General features: G+C 47.3%; 2 long non-coding RNA genes across 2 annotated transcripts; both read right to left on the bottom strand.

Moving 5' to 3' along the window:
• Positions 1-631: 631 nt before the first annotated feature.
• Positions 632-7,755, bottom strand: LOC140420516 (uncharacterized). Its single transcript, XR_011946418.1, has 2 exons — positions 7,444-7,755; positions 632-4,947 (listed from the first exon to the last, which is right to left on the bottom strand). It is a non-coding gene; the product is annotated as an uncharacterized lncRNA (long non-coding RNA).
• A 4,093-nt stretch (positions 7,756-11,848) lies between these two features.
• Positions 11,849-18,207, bottom strand: LOC140420517 (uncharacterized). Its single transcript, XR_011946419.1, has 2 exons — positions 18,146-18,207; positions 11,849-17,662 (listed from the first exon to the last, which is right to left on the bottom strand). It is a non-coding gene; the product is annotated as an uncharacterized lncRNA (long non-coding RNA).
• Positions 18,208-18,965: the final 758 nt, after the last annotated feature.

The raw sequence follows: 18,965 nt of genomic DNA, 5'->3' as shown, positions 1-18,965 counted from the left end.
CTTTCTTATCTGCCCTGTTATGGTGCTGATATTTCTTGTAGTATCTGGGCTTTCAAATGTGGATTTCTTTAAAATTAAGTTCATGGGCCAGGGTGTAAATATATCTGGGTGGCACGGTGGTCAGCACTGCTACCTTAAGACGCCGAGGACCCGGGTTCGATCCCGACCCCAGGTCACTGTCTGTGAGGAGTTTGCACATTCTCCCCGTGTCTGCGTCGGTCTCACCCCCACAACCCAAAGGATGTGCTGGGCAGGTGGATTGGCCATGCTAAATTACCCCTTTATTGGGAAAAAATAATTGGGTCCTCTATTTTTTTTTAAAAAGCATGTCAATATTTCCAAGAGAAAGTGATCAACTTATTCATCCCGTCTACACATTCCAGACTTTCACTAGAACGTAGGAGGATACCAGATTGATATATTCCATTCACCCACACCCAAGGTAAATATTCCAATCATTTATTGTCCAGGACAATATTCCCAGTATCTTTCATACAGAAATTAAACATTCCCGTCTGATCCCAGGTATTAACCTATTCTGTTTGTTTGTTCATGTCAGGCTGGGATTGTTCACCTTGGAGCAAAGGAGGTTGAGGGGAGATTTGAGAGAGGTGGACAAGAATATGACAGGTTTATTTGATTTGATTTATTGTCACATGTATTGGTATACAGTAAAAAGTATTGTTTCTTGCATGCTTTACAGACAATCCATACCGTACACAGGGAAGGAAGGAGAGACTGCAGAATATAATGTTACAGCTATAGCTAGGGTGTAGAGAAAAGATCAACTTAATACGAGGAAGGTCCATTCAAAAGACTGATGGCAGTCGGCAAAAAGCTGTTCCTGAGTTGGTTGGTACGTGACCTCAAACTTTTGTATCTTTTTCCTAACGGAAGAAGGTGGAAGAGAGTATGTCTGGAGTGAGTGGGGTTCCTAATTATGCTGGCTGCCTTTCCGAGGCAGTGGGAATAGTAGACAGAGTCAATGGATGGGAGGCTGGTTTGCGTGACGGATTGGGCTGCATTCATGACCTTTTGTAGTTTCCTGCGGTCTTGGGCAGAGCAGGTTCATTACCAAGCAGTGATACAACCACAAAGAATGCTTTCTATGGTGCATCTGTAGAGGTTGGTGAGAGAGGTTGGTGACATGCCAAATTTCCTTAGTCTTCTGAGAAAGTAGAGTTGTTGGTGGGCTTTCTTAACTTCGTGTCGGCATGGGGGGGACCAGGACAGGTTGTTGGTTTTCTGGACACCTAAAAACTTGAAGCTCTCGACCCTTTCTACTTCATTCCCATTGATGTAGACAGGGGCATGTTCTCCACTACGCTTCCTGAAGTCAATGACAATCTCCTTTGTTTTGTTCACATTGAGGGAGAGATTATTGTCGTCGCACCAGTTCACCAGATTCTCTGTACCATTCCTGTACTCTGTCTCGTCATTGTTTGAGATCCGACCCACTGTGGCGATCTCATCAGCAAATTTGAAAATCGAGTTGGAGGGGCGGGGAATATTTTGATGTGGCGAATGGTAATGACCTGGAACTCACTGCCTGTGAGGGGAAGGTGTTGTGTGGAAATGAAGACAATGGAAGATTTCAAACGGGAATTGGATCGGCATTTGAGGGAACTAAACTGCAGGGCTGCAGGGATAGAACGGGGCACTGGGAACATATCAGTCATGACAGAGTCAATGGATGGGAGGCAGGTTTGTGTGATGGACTGGGTTGTATTCACGACTCTCTGTAGTTTCTTACGGTCTTGGGCCGAGCAGTTGCCATACCAAGCTGTGCTGCAGCCAGATAGGATACTTTTTATGGTGCACCTGTAATAATTAGTAAGAGTCAATGTAGACATGCTGAATTTCCTGAGTTTCCTGAGGAAGTATAGGCGCTGTTGTGCTTTCTTGGTCGTAGTGTTGATGTTGGTGGACCAGGACAGATTGTTGGTGATTTGCACACCTAGCAATTTGAAGTTGGCAACCATCTCCCCCTCGGCACCATTGAGGCAAACAGGGGTGTGTACGATATTTTGCTTCCTGAAGGAAATGACTAGCTCTTTAGTTTTGCTGACATTGCTGGGGAGATTGTTGTTGTTACACCATGCTCTATCTCCCTCCCGTACTCTGACTCATTGTTGTTTGAGATCCGACCCACTGCAGCCGTGTCATCGACAAACATGGAGGTGGAGTCAAATTTTGCCACACAGTGGTGTGTGTACAGCGAGTATAGTAGGGAGCTAAGTATGCAGCCTTGTGGAGCCCTACTATTGACGACTATCGCAAAGGAGGAGGCATTGTTGTTTATCCTTACTGATTCCTGTCAGGGGCTGGTTTAGCACACTGGGCTAAATAGCTGGCTTTTAAAGCAGACAAAGGCAGGCCAGCAGCACTGTTCAATTCCCGTACCAGCCTCCCCGAACAGGTGCCGGAATGTGGCGACTAGGGGCTTTTCACAGTAACTTCATTTGAAGCCTACTTGTGACAATAAGCGATTTTCACTTTCATTTCAGGAAGTTGATGATCCAGTTGCAGGGGGAGGAGCCAAGATCTAGGTTTTGGAGTTTTGATATGAGCTTGGCTGGGATTATGGAGTTGACGGCAGAGCAGTAGTTAATGACTAGAAGTCTGACATAGAGGTCCTTGTTGTCGAGATGCTCCAGGAATGAGTGTAGGGCCAGGGAGATGGCAGTGGCGTCTGCGGTGGACCGGTTGCGGTGGTATGCGAATTGCAGTGGATCAAGGCACTCTGGGGGTCTGGAGTTGATGTGTCTCATGGCCAACCTCTCGAAGCACATCATAATGATCGATGTCAAGGCCACCGGATGGTAGTCGTTGCCTGGTTCTCCTTTGGCACCGGTATGGATGGTGGTCTTCTTGAAGCAGGTGGGAATCTCGGAACGGAGTAGGGAGAGGTTGAGGATGTCCGGAAACACATCCGCCAGTCTGCACAGTATCTGGGTTCATGACCAGGGATCCCGTCAGGACCCACCGCTTACCGAGGGTTCACTTTCAAGAAGGCCGATCTGACTTCGCAGGCTGTGATGGTGAGTGTGGGTGTGTCCAAGGTTGCTGGAGCAGTTGACAAAGGTTTGTTGGTTTCCTGTTGAAGTGAACATAGAATGCATTGAATTTGTCGGGGAGGGGTGCCCTGTTGCCGAAGATTCTACTTGGCTTTACAGCTCATTATGTTGTTTAAGCCTTGTCACAACCGACGCGAGTCCATGTCATTAGTCTGTGATTCTAGCTTAGTCTGGTATTGTTTCTTGACGCCCTGTTGGCTTTGTGGAGGTCGTACCTAGATTTCTTGTATAGGTCAGGGTCGCCTGCCTTAAATGCCTTCAGTACGAAGTGAATCTCCCGATTAAACCATGGTTTCTGGTTGGGCAATATACGTACTACCTTCTTTGACACACAATCTTCTACACACTTACTGATGAAGTTTGTGATGGTGCTGGCATACCCGTTTAGGTTGACTGCTGAGTTCTTGAATATGGACCAGTCCACTGACTCGAAGTAGTCACGTAGGAGCTCTTCCATTTCCTCGGACCAGCACTGCATGACTTTCTTAACCGGATTCTCCTGCTTAAGTTTCTGCTTGTATGCCGGGAGAAGGAGCACCGTCTTGTGGTCCGATTTTTCGAAGTGCGGTTGGGGGATGGATCGAGAGATGCCCTTGATGTTTGTGTAGCAGTGGTCAAGGATGTTGGGGCCCCTGTTGGGACAGGAGATGTGTTGGTGGAATTTTGGCAGTACACTCTTGAGGTTGGCCTGGTTAAAGTCCCCGGCCACAATGAACAAGGCCTCCAGGTATTCTGCTTCATTGGTAGGTGTGACCTCGCACGTGTTTCATCAGGTTGGATGACGTTCTAAACCTCTTTGCGCAGTGAGAGCAGCTGAACGGTCTCTCCTCAGTGTGAAGGCGCTGGTGGATCATCAGTACCGGACAGCTTTTAAACCCACTCCCACAGTCAGAGCATTTAAAGGGTCTCTCATTGGTGTGAATGACATTGTGGCTCAGCAGGCTGGATAACTGAGCAAATCCCTTATCACACACCGAGCAGATGAATGGCCTCTCCCCAGTGTGAACTCGCCGGTGTGTCTGCAGGTTGGATAACTGAGCAAATCCCTTATCACACACAGAGCAGGTGAACGGCCTCTCCCCGGTGTGAGCGCTCTGGTGTCTCTGCAGGGTGGATAACTGAGTGAATCCCTCATCACACACACTGCAGATGAATGGCCTCTCCCCAGTGTGGACTGTCTGGTGTCTCTGCAGGTTGGGTAACTGAGTGAATCCCTTCCCACAGTCAGAGCAGGTGAAAGGCCTCTCCCCAGTGTGAACTCGCTGGTGCACCTTCAAGGTGGATAACTGAGTAAATCCCTTCCCACACACAGTGCAGGTGAACGGCCTCTCCCCGGTGTGGACTGTCTGGTGTCTCTGCAGGTTGGATAACCGAGTGAATTCCTTCCCACAGTCAGAGCAGGTGAATGGCTTCTCTCCAGTGTGACTGTGTTGATGCCTTTCCGGCCCGAATGGAGCTGTGAATCCCTTCCCATAATCCTCACATTTCCATGGTTTCTCCATGGTCCAGGTGATCTTGCGTCTCACCACGTTGGACGATCAGTTGAAGCCTCGTCCACGCACAGAACACGTATACAGTCTCTTCCTGATGTGAATGGTGTAGTATTTTTTCAGGCTGTATCACTGGTTGAAGCTCTTTCCACAGTCAGTGCTCTGTAACAGTCTCACACGGGTGTGTGTGTGTGTGTCTCAGTGCTTTTCCAGACACACTGATGTTTAAAATCTCTTGATCAGACAGAATAGACAAACGTTTTGCCTTCTAGATTCCAAGGTCGATGATATTCGGTTCCCAAGAATTGAGTGACTCAGTCAGTTCTTGACGTGATATTTAGTTTGAGATATCGGCCTCAAACTCTTCGCGTTCGAACTTCCTGCAAAAATATTTTACAAAAATCATCATTGTCAGTACAGGTCAGAAACTCAGAACAGACAATTCTAGTTTCTATCGAACATTTTTTCTTCTCTCTTTCCCTCAAATGCTCTAAATCTCCATTCCACACACTCTCTCTCCATTCTCACCCTGCTGTATCTAATATTCACCCTCCCAATTCTCCTGAAGGCACTGAATCAGGCTGATTGACAGATCCAAGCTTTCTGTCCTGGACACCGAGGCTGCCAGACAGATATATGTCTCTGTTACTGGACGATAAATGTGTGTAATATACAGACTGGATTCACTTCCTTCCCCTCCCAATTCTTATGAAGGTGCTGATTGATGCTGATCAACAAATCTAAACTCATTACAACCTGTACAAGAGTAGAGACTCTCCATCTAAGTATATTTACGGATTAGAGATGGGGAGATTCTGAGGAAGAATTTTATTTAATCATGGAGTGGTCATGACCGGAAAATCACTGCCCACAAGTGTTGTGGAAGTTGAGATGATCAATAGTTCAAAATAGAATATGAAGAAAATAAGCTTTCAGATGAACAGGGATATCGAGGGGGAATGGGACTGACTGGATTGCTGTGCAGAGAGTCAGCACTGACTTGAGTTTCCAAAAGGATTTTGTCAGTGCTGCAATAACTGTATGACTGGAAATAGATAATGTAGCTACAGTACTATATTACAGAACTAGAAATAATAATACATGTATTTTATTACTGTACCATCAATAATATATCTAATACATTCCATATAACACTAGATATATATCTGTCCGATATAACATTTTTAAAAATTATTTTACGGGGTGTGGACATCGATGATGAGGCCAGCATTTATTGCCCATCCCTAGTTGCCCTTCAGAAGGTGGTGATGAGTTGCCTTCTTGAACCGCTGCAGTCCTTGAATTGTAGGTACTGAGGTTCCCAGGTATCTGCTGCTCTTGGCCTTCTCGATAGTAGTGGTTGTGGGTTTGGAAGGTGCTGTCTGAGGAACCTTGGTGAGTTACTGCAGTGCACATTGTAGATGGTATACACGGCTGTCACTGTTCGTCGGTGGTGGCGTGTTTGAATATTCGTGGAATGGGGAGCAGTCAAGCAGGCTGCTTTGTTCTGGATGGTGTAGAGCAGCATCTTGAGTGTTATTGGAGTTACACTCAACCAGGCAAGTGGTGATTATCCTATTACACGCCTGACTTGTGCCTTGTATATAGTGGACAGGCTTTGGGGGTCAGGAGGTGCATTACTCGCTGTAGTCTTTGGCCTGCCCTGGTGGCCAACACATTAATATGGCTAGTCCAGTTCAGTTTCTGATCAATGATAACCCTCAGGATGTTGGTTGTGGAGGATTCAGCGATACTAATGCCACTGAATGTCAAGGGGCGGTGATTAGATCCTCCTTTGTAGGAGATGGTCATTGCCTGACACTCGTGTAGCATAAATGTAACTTCCACTTATCAGCCCACATCAGGATACTGTCCAGGTCATGCTGCATTTGGACATGGACTGCTTCATTATCTGAGGAGTCACGAATGGTGGTAAACATTGTGCAGTCATCCACAAACATCCCCACTTCTCACCTTATCATGAAAGGGAGGTCATTGATGAAGCAGCGAAAGATGGCTGGGCCAAGGAGTGCGCCCTGAGGAACTCCTGGAGCTGAGATGATTGACCTCCAACCACCACAACCATCTTCCCTTGTGCCAGGTATGACTCCAAACAGCGGAGAATTTTCCCCGATTATCATTGACTCCAGTTTAGCTGGGGCTCCTTGATGCCATACTCGGTCAAATGCTGGTTCAGCACACTGGGCTAAATCGCTGGCTTTTAAAGCAGACCAAGCAGGCCAGCAGCACGATTCAATTCCCATACCAGCCTCCCCGAACAGGCGCTGGAATGTGGCGACTAGGGGCTTTTCACAGTAACTTCATTGAAGCCTACTTGTGACAAGCGATTTTCATTTCATACTGCCTTGATACCAAGGGCAGTCACTCTCACCTCTTTTGACCATGTTTGAACCAAGGCTGTAATGAGGTCAGGAGCTGAGTGACCCTGCGGAACCCAAACTGAGCGTCTGTGAGCAGGTTTTGCTGAGTAAGTACCACTTGATAGCGCTGTTAATGACTCCTTTCATCACTTTGCTGATGGTGGAGTGTATTCCGACAGGGAAGTAATTGATTGGGTTTGATTTGTCCTGTTTACTGTTCCCTTTCATGTCAGCCATCTCCTGGGGAAACTAGCCCTTTAAATGTGAACATTAGGAAAGAGATCATCATTTTAGCCAGACAAATAAATGTGTCAAGCTGAGGGAGCAAAGGATGTCAATGTCTTTAAGAGAGAGAGAGAGACCTGGGCCAAGCTTTGCAGAGTCTGCACCCTCCCTGGATTCACTTCCTTTCCCGTTAGTTGCTGCAAGTCACCAGTTGAAGGTCAGAATGAGACAAGAAATGGAAAGAGGGAGAAAAGAAAGTGTTATCTTCACAGATGTTGGAGACAAGAGTCTGTGTGCAGCTCAAGCTCATTCAGCGTTGGGGGAACAACAGCTTTGCTCGGCAGAAAACACCATGTCCAGCTTCCGCATTGAGACAATGGGGGAGCTGTGATTGGTGGAGGAGCAGAATCCTTCCGGTCCTCCAATCTTCCTATTGGTCAACACCTCAGCAGGAAGGTCAGCAGAAGTGAGCTCCCCTACACATGCGCAGTTTCCCCTTCCCTTAGAAATGCGCAGACCCGGGTGAGGGGCTGTGGAAACCATCGACGGTCGGAACTGTCAGCCGTTTGCCTGGGAACCTTGTCTCGAGGATATGTGGGGGATGGGGAACAATGGATGGGGCGGGGCTCCCGCGTCTGCGCGCTGGCAAGTGACGTCACCCCAGAGCGGACTCATTCCTATTGGTTGATTTAGAGGCCGAGTTCCTTTGCGATGTCACAATGTGGAGGTTGGACAATAAGTTTCAGACTAAAACATTCTCCTCTGGGCAACATCTGGGAGGAAATCAATGTCTCCCCCTTTCATAAATTCATAAGATATAGGAGCAGAATGAGGCCATTTGGCCCATCGAGTATAACCCTTCAACCCCGATTAAAAATCTGTCGAACTCCTCCCTAAAATTACTGTCCCAGCTCCACCGCACTCTGGGGTAGTGAATTGCACAGATTCACAGCCCTTTGGGAGAAGAAGCTTCTCCTCAACTCTTTGGAATTTGCTACCACTTTTTAAAAATAATATTTATTGTCACAAGTAGGCTTACATTAACACTGCAATGAAGTTACTCTGAAAAGCCCAACTCGCCACATTTTGGCGCCTGTTGGGCACACGGAGAATTCAGAAAGTCCAAATTATCTAACAGCATGTCCTTCGGGGCTTGTGGGAGGAAACTGAAGCACCCGGTGGAATCATAGAATTTACAGTGCAGAAGGAGGGCATTCAGCCCATCGAGTCTGCACCAGCCCCTGGAAAGAGCACCCCACCCTAGCCCATGCCTCCACCCCATCCCTGTAACCCAGTAAACCCACCTAACCTTTTTGGACACTAAGGGCAATTTATCATGGCCAATCTACCTTTTACATGCCCAATCCACGTAACCTGCACATCTTTGGACTGTGGGAGGAAACCAGGCCACCCGTACAAAGCCTACGAAGACACAGGGAGAACATACAGACTCCACACAGCCAGTGACCCAAGCCGGAATCGAACCTGGGACCCTGGAGCTGTGAAGCAACTGTGATCACCACTGTGCTACCATGCTGCCCATCTTATCCTAAGACTATTACCTCTCGTTCTAAAATGCCTGAAAGACGTGCTGTTAGGTGAATTGAACATTCTAAATTCTCCTTCAGTGTACCCTAACAGGCGCCAGAATGTGGCGACATGGGGAGTTTCACAGTAACTTCATTGCTGTGTGGTTTTTTAAAATTTAAAGTACCCAATTCATTTTTTCCAATTCAGGGGCAATTTAGCGTGGCCAATCCACCTAGGCTGCACATCTTTGGGTTGAGGGGGCGAACCCACTCAAACCGGGGAGACTGCAAACTCCGCACGGACAGTGACCCAGATCCGGGATCGAACCTGGTACCTCGGCGCCATGAGGCGGCAGTGCTAACCACTGTACCACCGTGCTGCCTCATTGTGGTGTTAATGTAAGCCTACTTGTGACAAAAATGCAGATTATTATTATTATTAAGTGGGAGTAGCCTCTCCAAGGCAGCCTTCAGGACGCACGTATATGCAGAATCGCCAAGCAGGAACTTTTAGCCAAGTTCCACACACGAGTACGGCCTTGACCGGGACCTTGGATTCATGTCACATTACATTCACCCCCCCCCCGCCCCACCATCTGGCCTGGGCTTGCAAAATTCTACCAACTGTCCTGGATTGAGACAATTCGCACCTCTTTAACCTGTGATTATCCCTCTCTCCAGTCACTCCGTCTGGACCTGTAAATACTTAATTACCTGCAAAGACTCGCATTCAAAAGTATCGTCTTGTATCATTGACTTTGTCTATGTATGTTTCTGGAACCCACCTCTTCATTCACCTGAGGAAGGAGCTGTCCGAAAGCTAGTGATTCGAAACAAACCTGTTGGACTTTAACCTGGTGCTGTAAGACTTCTTACTGTGCTCACTCCAGTCCAATGCGGGCATTACCCCATTAAAGTAAAGGGGCAAAGTGGCAGCATGGTGGCACAGTGGTTAGTGCTGCTGCCTGATGGCGCCGAGGTCCCAGGTTTGATCCCGGCTCTGGGTCACTGTCCGTATGGAGTTTGCACATTCTCCCCGTGTTTGCGTGGGTTTCACCCCCACAACCCAAAGATGTGCAGGGTAGGTAAACTGGTATTGCTAAATTGCCCCTTAATTGGAAAAAATAAATTGGGTACTCTAAAATTTCAAAAAAAGTAAAAGGGCAAAGTCTATTTATAGTTTAAGAGATACATTCCTAATAAAAACAGTGTTTAGGCACTGTTGCTTCTAGTTTTTTGCAGTAAAAGTTATAAAATCTGAAGTTTTTGCCTTATGACTCTTTAATTTGTTCACTGGGTTTAGAATTTATCATTTAAAGTTACTGATCTGTTCAGAAATCTTACACAGTTGATTTAGAGCTACAAGTTTCAACTTCCCATTGAGCCTCAGGCAACTTCTGTCTCTCCATTGCTCATGTCAATGACAGCCCAGCAACAGAGCTGAGGGCTGGAGATGCTGTCACTCCTTGTAGGAGCTGGAATCAGTAGAAAGAAGAACCATAGTTTCTGGTTGAGCTATTTGTTCGCTGTCTGACCATATATAAATAGCTAAGCAGGTAATATGCTGTGATGAGGGTTTAGAAACAGACCCTGGGTAGACGAGTTCACTGAAGCTGTGGGCTTGTCAGCTGTACAGTGAAACCAGGCATCCAACAGCCACAGAGACCTCTAATATTGGACACTGGGTTTAACCCTGTTCTGTAAAAAACAGACCTATCTGATACTGGGGGTGATATGGTTAATCTGACCCTTAATTCATTTAATTCCAAAAGTGAATAACATTGATTCAAGTATAGTGATTACTCTGTAATCTGTCAACAAAGTGGTGTCAGTTCATGCAGATCTCTGTCTGAACTCAATTTAATTACATATTTTTGTTACTGACTAGTATAGTGTCCAATCTAAAAGGACGGTAGCACAGTGGTTAGCACAGTTGCTTCTCAGCTCCAGGGTCCCAGGTTCAATTCCCGGCTTGAGTCACTCTCTGTGAGGAGTCTGCACTTTCTCCCCGTGTCTGCGTGGGTTTCCACCGGGTGCTCCGGTTTCCTCCCAGTCCAAAGATGTACAGGTCAGATGGATTGGTCATGATAAATTGCTCTTAGTGTTCAAAAAAGATTAGCTGGGGTTACTGGGTAACAGGGGTAGGGTAGAGGCATGGGCTTAAGTAGGGTGCTCTTTCAAAGAGCCGGTGCAGACTCAATGGGCCAAATGGCCTCCTTCTGCACTGTAAATTCCATGATTCCTCTATGACACAGCTCAGAATAGGGATGTTTGGTTTGTGTTTCCTGTCTGCAAAACCTCTCTGCTCATCGCCTGGGAAAGGTGATTACAAAGGACATCGCTGTAAGTAAAGGGTAGAAATCCAGAACTGACAATTCTAGTCATCAGAGAACATACTTTTCCCTCTCAAACTATAAATCACTGTTCTCCACACACTCCCTATTGATTATAGATCGAATACATCCTCCTATCACATTACCATGGGCACCTCACCAGCAGAGAGACAGGAAGGCGCTGGAGGATGGACTGGAAATGGGGCTCTACCAATCAGGGCACAAGGTTTGGGACAATATGGGGGGGGGGGGGCTTTGGTATCGTGACCCACAGGGTTCAGTTCTCATGTCCAAAGCAGGGAGTCACGGGAACAGGGTACAGAGGAACCAAAGAGAAACAATTTGGATCCTGAACATTGTGAACATTCTTTACTCTGGTTGTCTTTGATCCTCAAGTCATTTTGTCTTTCTCACCTTGTTTGTTTCATTAATTAACATTTGTTATAAAAATGTTGATTTTTGAGACTTTTCATGATTAGATTGATGCACTTTTGGGAAAGTGGGTGAGAGGGGTTGACAGGCTCTTATTAAAAATAAATTTAGAGTACCGAATTATGTTTTAGCCAATTAAGGGGCAATTTAGCAGAGCCAATCCACCTACCCTGCACATCTTTGGGTTGTGGGGGTGAGACCCATGCAGACACTGGGAGAATGTGCAAACTCCACAAAGACAGTGACCTGGGGCTGAGATCGAATCCGGGTCCTCAGCGCCATGAGGCAGCAGTGCTAACCACTGCATCACCATGCCGTCCCTGACAGACTCTTTTAACAGAAAGTGAGTCCCTCCAAGGTAATTGACAAAGGAGCCAGAGGGACAGATGAGATTTTATTTTTGACACAGCGATGTTAGACAATGGGCTTCCGGGAGTCAATACAGCCTTTATCCCTCTTTCCCAAATTCGGGAATGATTCACAGTGATAACCCTTATTGGGGACAGCAGTTAGATTTTATTCAGTAGCTGACACATGCTAATGTCTGAGCAGTTGTATCAAAGTGCAGCAGCATTCCCATTATACTCTGGGTAGAAGCACCATCTCCAGGTAAATGCTCCCTGCTCTGCCCCAGATGCCATGGTCCCAGTCAGTGGAATATGTAAAACCGCAACAAATCTCTGTGCTCGGGGAATCCCTTCTTATACTTTATTACATCACAAAGTCTGTGGAGACTGATTTAACCCAATCATTGCTGAGCTAACATTTGAACGGACCAATTACAAAACCTGCCATTGAACCATCTGTACCCGCTCAAGCCACATCAAACTCGCAAACAATTGTCTTCCCCACGCTCCGTCCCCAGTACAGGGAGTCAGCATTCCCATGTCAAGCAGTGAAAACATGATGGCCTTGACACTCAGGGTGTTGTCTAGGATTCCAGGCATTCTTGTTTTCTCTGTCCTCTGGGATCTGTTTATCTCCCTGTTCCCACACAGCAAGTTGTCTGTTCTCAGCTCTGTTCGATTTCTGCTGGAGTTTGGTCCCTTTTACACCTTTCGGATCAATAAAACATTTGGTCAGCGAAGACCCAAACCACAATTTCCCATCCTGTCACCTGTCAACCATCCTTACCCAGAGCGTAATCTCAACAGGAATAAAAACAGGAGTGGAACAATCAAATTCAAAATAAATCCACAGCCAGTCATAGAATTTAATTTAATGTTCACTAATTAGCAAGAAAACCCGAAGCAGGGAGTCCCCCAGGATTCTTACACTCCACACCTTGAGGGAGAGGAGAACTCTCTCTCTGACCCCTCACTCAATTTCACTCCGTTATTTTCCAGTACTGTTCTGGCTCCACCTGGGGTAACATCTACTCGATCTTTTCATCTCCTGAAGGAGCGCTGTGAGTTCTTGGTTACTGGTACAGTGGGACAGATGTTTCAAGGAGTAGATGAAACATGGACGTAAAAGATTCTCCAACTCTCTCTTTACCCCCGTTCAACTTGTGAGCACTTCTTACTTGTATTATTTCTCCCAAGTCCATTATTGGCCCAACTGAATTTTTAAATTAAAAAATACATATAGTTACAGGATGTGGGCCTTGCTGGCTAGACCCAGCATTTATTGAACATCCCTAGTTTCCTTAGAGAAGGTAGTGGTGAGCTGCCTTCTTGAACCACTGCAGTCCATGTGATGTTGGTATATCCACTGTGCTATTAGCGACTGAAGGAACAGCAATATATTTGCAGATCAGGATGGTGTGTGGCTTGGAGAGGAACATCTACATGGTGCTGTTCCCATGTGTCTGCTGTCCTTGTCCTATATGGTAGTGGTCATGGGTTTGGAAGGTACTGCCTGAGGAGCCTTGGTGAGTTCCTGCTGTGCATCTTCTAGATGGTACACACACTTCTGCTCCTGTGCCTTGGGTGGTGGAGGGAGTGAATGTTTGTGGGTGGGTGCCAGTGAAACAAGCTGCATTGTCTTGGAAGGTGCCGACCTTATTTAATTTTGGAGATGCACTCAGCCAGGTAACTGGAGAGTGATCCATCACACTCCTGAACTCGAGATAATGGACAGGCTTTCAGGAATGAGGAGGTGAGTGACTCACAGCAGGATTCCCAGCCTCTGACCCACTCTTGTAGCCACAGTATTTATATGGCTAGTCCAGTTCAGTTTCTGGTCAATGGTAACCCCCAAGATGTTGATAGTGGGGTATTTAGCAATGGTAATGCCATTGAATGTCATGGGGAGGTGGTTAGATTCTCTCATGAGGGAGGTGGTCATTGCCTGGCATTTGTGTGGCTCAAAGTTACTTGCAGGACTGCAGAGCTCAAATCTGATCGATTGGTTGTTGGATCATTTAGCTCTGTCTATTGATTGCTGCTTTTGATGTCTGGCATGCAAATAGTCCGGTTTCATTCATAATACCATTCCTGCCTCGCAGTGCCAGGGACCTGGATTCAATTCCAGCCTTGGGTGACTGTCTGTGTGGAGTTTGCACATTCTCCCCGTGTTTGCATGGGTTTCCTCCATCGCTCTGGAGTCCTCTCACAGTTCAAAGATATACAGGTTAAGTGGGTTTATGGGGATATGGCGGGGGAATAGACTGAGGTAGCTGCTCTGGGTACGGTTGGTGCAGACTCGATGGGCCGAATGGTCCCCTTCTGGGACTGTAGAATTCCATTCTATGGAATAAACATCCTTGCGGATTCTTACAGCTTTGTGCTGGGCCATTTCAGAGTCAACCACATTGCTGTGGATCTGGAGTCACACGTAGTCTAGACCAGGTAAGGAGGCAGATTCCTTCCCTAAAGGGAATTAGTAAACCAGATGGGTTTTTTCTACCAACAATGGACAAGATCATTCGACTTTTAGTTCGCGTTTTTAATATATGTATTTTATTCCAAACACAATCAATTATACAAACAACAACCGAATACCATTGGCTTTCAAACAGTTTGTCATTTTCCCCCTTTTCTTCCCTAAACTACCCCAACATTCCTTTCCCAACTGCTGCCCCCCCCCCCAACCCCGGCGACAAACAGATCCTCAAATAGAGACAGAAAGACCCTCCATCTTACGTAGAACCCTCTTTACCCTCGGAGAACGTACTTAGTCTTCTCCAACTGTAGAAATTCCGCCAAATCCCCCAACCATGCGAATACCTTCGGTGGGGCGACCGACCTCCAACCCAGTGAGATTCGCCACCGGGCAATCAGAGTGGTGAAGACCCACTTCCCCTCCAGCAGCTCTGGCAGATCTGAAACACCAGAAAGCCCCACCAAAGAGCACGGCTCCATCGTCACCCCCACACTTCCGGCAGGGTCTTGGAAATCAATGGCCAGAATCCCCCAACTTCGGGCACACCCAAAACATGTGAACATGATTGACAGGCCCCCTCCTGTACCTCTCACATCTGTTCTCAACCTCCGGGAAGAACCCACCCATACGAGCTTGAGTCATAACATGCAAAAAACAACATAACATTTACAAAACTTGTATATACACGTCGAGACAGAACGATCCCACCATTAGTCCTCCCCCAACCCAAGCTCCTTGACAAAGTCATCCGCTTCCTCTGGCATCATAAAATAATGCCGTTTGCCCTTGCGAAAGTCACCCAGAGTTTGTCCGGGTACAACACCCCAAACCAGAGCTTGGTCAAAAGAGCGCCACCTGAGCTCTGTTAAAACCCGCCTGCCATTTGGCCAGGTCAGCCCCAATGTCCTGGTAGATCCGGATCAGATTCCCCTCCCAGCTACAGTCTCACATTGACTTCACCAACCTCAGAATCCTCTCCTTCTCCTGGAACTTGTGCATCCGGCCGATCACTGCCCACGGTGGCTCACCAGCTCTCAGCCTCCGTTGTAATGATTGGGAAGCCCGATCCACCTCCGGGGCCTTATCGCAGACCCCCTTCTCAACCAGCTTCGTGAACATTTTCAATACATAGCCCGTGGCACTCGTTCCCTCCACCCCTTCCTCAGACCTACAATTCACAGATTCTGTCGCCTGGACTGATTCTCCTGGTCGTCCACCTTCGCCCTCAGCACCTTGCAGGCCTCTCCCAGCATCACTATCTCTGCCTCCAGCAACACAATCTGATCACTGTGATCCAACACCATCCTTTCCACCTCTCGGATCATTGCACCTTCTGACTCCAGGCGCTCCACAACCCACTCCAAAGTCCCACGAAGAGGGGCTACTGCTTCCTCAATCACCCTGGACCAGTTCTCTTGCATCTCTTTCCGATGCTGCCGAAACATCCTCCAACTCCACCATACTCTCAGTTGCTGCACCACACAGATCCTCCATCTCAAGCCAAGGCTTTACTCAACTTTTGCCGGGTGTTGTAACCTGCTGATATTCCACTTTGGAGGAGAAACCACTTCCCTCCACTTATTCTGCACTTTATACAAACTAAGTCGCCATTAACTGGGCAGAAAGGGCCAGAAATCCAAGCTTCCAAGATGCAGCCACCTTGTGTGCAGCCGATAAATTCATGGCCTCCACTGGAAGTCATTCCAGGACATTTTTGTCATTTAATCTCACCAATCCCTGACTTTCCCTTTTGTTCTCCCTGACCCTCCCCCTTTCTCACCAGCATCAAACCCATCACATTTCTCCCTCTCTTTAGTTCTGAAGTAGAGTTACATTGGACGTGAAACGTTAACTCTGTTTCTCTCTCACAGATGCTGCCAGACCTGCTGCGTTTTTCCAGTTCTTTCTGTATTTATTTTAGATCTACCTGTAATGGGGGGAAAACACTATTATTATTCAGGATAAAATAAATGTCCTTCATCAATTTTTGTGGATCAATTCAGTGGAAATGCGCTCTCCCAGGCTCAAAGAGCATCAACCCACTGGAAGCAAAGTTGTGAGATCGGCCAATCCAGCAGAAAGAAACTCTCCGACCCTCCCACTTCACCAAGTGTCAGAATGAACATGGTTCAGTCCTGGATGTGATTAACAGCAGTAATAACAGCATAATCCAACCCCTCTCTTCACTCGTGAACTTGCTGGTGTCTCAGCAGAAGTGTTGACCGAGTGAATCCCTTCTCACACACGGTGCAGGTGAATGGCCTCTCCCCTGTGTGAACTCGCTGGTGTGCCTGCAACGTGGCTAAGAGAGTGAATCCCTTCCCACATTCAGAGCAGGTGAATGGCCTCTCCCCAGTGTGAATTCGCTGGTGTGCCTGCAGATTGGGTAGCTGAGTGAATCTCTTTCCACAGTCAGAGCAAATGAACGGCCTCTCCCCAGTGTGAATTCGCTGGTGTGTCTGTAGGTGGGATAACCGAGTGAATTCTGTCCCACAGTCAGAGCAGGTGAATGGCCTCTCCCCAGTGTGAACTCGCTGGTGTCTCTGCAGGTGGGATAACCGAGTGAATCCCTTCCCACAGTCAGAGCAGGTGAACGGCCTCTCCCCAGTGTGAACTCGCTGGTGTGCCTGTAGGTTGCTTATTTGAGTGAATCCCTTTCCACACTGAGAGCAGGTGAACGGCCTCTCTCCGGTGTGCAGGAGCTGGTGTGTCAGCAGATGGGATGAGATTCGAAACATCTTTGTGCAGTGAGAGCAGCTGAACGGTCTCTCCCTAGTGTGAACTAGTTGGTGTGTCAGCAGTCTGGAAGAAGCACTGAACCCCTTCCCACACGTGGAGCAGGTGAATGGCCTCTCCCCGACGTGGACTGGCTGGTGCTTCTTCAGGTTAGATAACTTAGCAAATCCCTTCTCACACTGAGAGCAGGTGAACGGCCTCTCCCCAGTGTGAATGCGTCGATGAGTTTCCAGTGCTGATGGGAATCTGAATCCCTTCCCACAGTTCCCACATTTCCAAGGTTTCTCCATGGTGCTGGTGTCCTTGTGTCTCTCCAGGTTGGACGATCAGTTGAAGGCTCCCACCGAACTCGGGTATGGTCACTCCCCGCTGTTTTTTTCAGGCTGTGTAACTGGTTAACGCTCTTTTCAGTCAGTACTCTGGAACACTCTCCCTCAGGTATGCGTGTCTCGATGATTTTCCAATCACACTGATGGTTAAATCCATCTGAAGCAGAAAGAATAGACAAATCTTTTTCCTTCTCAATTCAAAGGCCGAAGATATTCAAGTCCCGGTGAATTGAGTGAATCAGTCAAATCGAGACGTGAGGTTTGGTTTGAGATTTCTGTCTGTAATTCTTCCTCTGCTGATATCCTGTAAAAGGAGTTTACAAAAGACATCACTGTCAGTACAGGATCGGAATTCAGAACTTTTCTGGTTTCTATGGTCCTCTCTCATTTCCCCAAATCTGTAAATCTACATCCCACACACACACCCTCCACTCTCACTCTGCTGTATCTAATATTCACCCTCCCAATTCTCCAGAAGGTGCTGATTCAGGCTGATTGACAGATCCCTGCTCACTGCTCACTCATCACAGAGAGATGAAAATCTTCATGCAGGCTGCTAGCCTATCGGAAATATGTAACAGGACTAAAATTGTGTTTGATGTATCGGATTGTTCCAGTTGGTTAAAATATACGGGGTTGTGATTGATCATGATCTGGAACTTTCTGGATTGGATGGACGCTGCAGGGTTACTTTTGTCAATAATAGATTATTATTATCCTCCTGTAACCAAAGGCTAGCCTACTCACTATTTACCACCACCAATTTTCACACAATCCGTGAACTTACTGAGAGACCTGGCCCAACCTTTCCAGAATCTGCACACTGGAATCACTTCCTTTTCCTTCAGAACCAGAGACCTTCCGGTCCTCCAACTATTCCCATTGGTCAACACCTCAGCTGAAAGGTCAGGAGGTGGGATCTTTCTGCACATGCGCAGCTCCCCATCGCTCCCATGGACATGGGCAGTCCGGGCCGCCCGCGCGGCGAATAGAGCGGTTTCGTCCCCGCGGTGGGCTATGGGAGCTGTAACCGCCATTACCCATCCTGTTTCCAGTCTCCAAACTCCTTGGCATGGGATGAAATGTGTGTGTGTGTGTGGCGTGTGGCCGGGGGGGGGGGGGGGGGGGGGGATGACTCCACCCTGACACACAGTACATATGGGTAGTCAGTGGATTTGATTGTGGCGCCCCTTAACAAAACAGTTTGTTAACTTAATATGTAAAGGTTAGACACGTGGGTGAAATATTGGGGAGCGCAATAGTTTAGTGTGAAACTGAACTCGAGTGTCAGCGCCTTCAGGGGAGGAGATTTTGGGGAAAAGCAGGAGGATAGTGGAATGAGTTAGCGTTGAAATTAATAGGAAGGAGAGAATATGTGGGGGAATGAGATGTAGAATTTCTGAGAGCAGTATTTTGTGTCACATCATGATCTTCGACAACCTTCGTGAAACTTTGTTTTACAATGTTCCTGGAAAATCCTTGGCATTTTTTTATTAAGTCAAATGTGCTGACCAATAGGGCGGCACGGTGGCACAGTGGTTAACACTGCTGCCTACAGCGCTGAGGAGCTTGGTTCGATCCCAGCCCAAGTTGACTGTGTGGAGTTT

This window comes from Scyliorhinus torazame, chromosome 5, assembly GCF_047496885.1.
Source record: "Scyliorhinus torazame isolate Kashiwa2021f chromosome 5, sScyTor2.1, whole genome shotgun sequence".
Lineage (NCBI taxonomy): Eukaryota > Metazoa > Chordata > Chondrichthyes > Carcharhiniformes > Scyliorhinidae > Scyliorhinus > Scyliorhinus torazame.
Note: the sequence above shows the minus strand (reverse complement) of the source record. Positions and strands in the feature narration are given on the sequence as shown.